The sequence below is a fragment of the Echinops telfairi genome, unplaced genomic scaffold (assembly GCF_000313985.2).
Source record: "Echinops telfairi isolate 266 unplaced genomic scaffold, ASM31398v2 ScPeMD7_6273;HRSCAF=7185, whole genome shotgun sequence".
Classification (NCBI taxonomy): domain Eukaryota; kingdom Metazoa; phylum Chordata; class Mammalia; order Afrosoricida; family Tenrecidae; genus Echinops; species Echinops telfairi.
The window spans coordinates 2051351-2053653 of NW_022110173.1; the positions used below are offsets into that span (position 1 = coordinate 2051351).

The following is a 2303-nucleotide window of genomic DNA, read 5'->3' on the forward strand; positions in this document are numbered from 1 at the left end:
AGCAACTTAAACAATTTTCTTTCACAATTTCTCCTTTTGAAAAAAATCAAATATTTATGTATATGATGTTTTTTATACCTTTATGGGTTTTTTCCCCTCTGAAAACAGGCTTCATTACACCAGAATTCACTGTAGCGAATGACAGATTTACTCACATTAGAAAATATGTGAGCAAGAACTTAAAAATCCAGAGGACTGTTAGTTGGTGATAATTATTAACTTTTGCAGTCATTTTACTATGTATACATTATTCCATTTTCATTTTTTCTTTCTTTCAAGATAGGATATGTGAACTATGTCTAATAGAAATTTCTGTAATAATGGAAATATTCTATATCTCATCTATCCAAAATTGTCATATGACCACTAGGCATATATGGCTGTTGAGCACTTGACATTTGGCTAGTGCAATGAAGGAAATGAAATTTAATTAATTTAGGTTAATTAAATTTTAATGAAACTATTTATATATAACTACTGGTTACTGGTTTGGATAATGCAGTAATACATAATATAATATTGCCTGGCTTTCTTACTTAGTAATTTGCTTTGATTGTTTTTTATCTTAGTACATTTAGTTTTAGATACTTCTACTTTATAATATTTTATTACATCGGTTTAACCTCTCATAAAAAATTTAGACCACGATTAACTTTTTAGTATCCTGGAACTATACTTCACTGAATATATCCTTAAATATAACCCAATCACCGACAGCCAGCCAGTCGATTTGGACTCATAGTGACCCTATGTGTAGAGGCCTTCCAAGGCTATAATCATCATGTGAGCAGCGGATAGGCTCATCAGTCTCCTGGGGAGTGGCGCAGACCTTGGGGCTAGCACCCCAACGTATACCCAGTAGCACCAATAGGGCTCCATCCGAAACTTTGTATTCCTAACCAAACCAAAACCATTACTGTTGAGCTGGTTCTGATTCCTAACAACCCTGTGAAATTAAACTACCCCACAGGGTTTCCCAAGGCTGTTCTATTTACAGAAGAAGGCTGGACACGAGGTTGTTCTCCTGCAGAGAGGATGGTGGGTTCGAACTGCTGATTTTGTGGCTACCCACCAACAGCATAACCACTGAGCCACCGAGGCTCATAGCATAACTCTACATTAATCTTTTTTCTTCTTTAGGGTAAATTCCTGGAAATGAATTTGTGCATTCAGAGTGTGTACGTTTCTAAAACGTTCTGCCCTCCAGAGTAGTTGGATAAGTTGATCTTCCAAGTAGCATATGCTGTATTCTTATGACTGATCCACAGCTGTGGACGTGTAGTGTACTTCAAGTACTATTTCAGAGAACTCTGCTAAATGGAGGTTACAGGTACATACTGAGTTTCTTTCAGTTTGCTTTAAAGACTTTATATTTTAATAAGACAGCTCAGAGATTGGCCACATTCTAATAATCTCAGATAACATGCAACATGAAGTTGTATGGGCGTCATGATAAACTTTAATCTTACTCATTGGGTTGTTCTTTTATTTTACTTTTTCCCTTGGGTTCTTAAGATAAACCTATATCATTAAAAAAATTAACAAATACACAATAGGTGAGGATTATGGAAAGCCACAATATTATTCTGGCATAGAATTAAAAATATGGTGAGTTTGGAAAAGTGGTGGAAAAAAATGTGAACTCAAGACTGATTTTCAGTAATCAGAAGCTCTACAAATATCAAGTCCCATTTAAGTACATAATGTGGAAAGAAATACAGACTTTACTAATCACACCATCACACAATTCTATTTACTATTAGTAGCATGGCATCATCTAATAGGAAACAGAATCAGACTAATTAAAATTATTTAAGATCAAGAGGAAATGATTGCTTCAGAACACACATTTAATTAAGAAAAGGAAGAAAAAAACCTTTTAGAATGCCTGTTCTTTCTATTTCTTCGACTTGCCTTTAAGACTTTACTCAAATTTCAGTTCAGTGAAACTTCCATGTGTTAACTGTGTTTTGCGTGGATACCAACTGTTGTTGTAATATACTTACTTGTATTTTGCTTCATCAGTCATGTGATATATTGGACCAAGGAGCCATGTTATCTTCACATTGCCATTGTTTAACTACATAGTCAAAACCCAAACCGAGCACTGCTATCGAGTCACTTCCAACTCATAGAAGAAGACTCTGCTGGACAGGGTTCCAACTGCCCACATGAGTTCCTAAAGGTGTAAATCTGTACAACAATATGCACCCGTTCACAAGCTCAAAAGTCTCCAGCTGTTCGGGTTCTGGTCATCAACTCAATGTGGGCTGCCTCACTCAGCCTCCACAGGGTGCCCATTG

The 2303-nt window shown here is 35.9% G+C and overlaps 1 protein-coding gene across 9 annotated transcripts in view; it reads left to right on the top strand.

The window, feature by feature from the left end:
• The window catches only part of ERC1 (ELKS/RAB6-interacting/CAST family member 1), a 482416-nt gene that overhangs the window by 81036 nt on the left and 399077 nt on the right, over positions 1–2303 (top strand). The gene's annotated exons all lie outside the window — the stretch shown is intronic.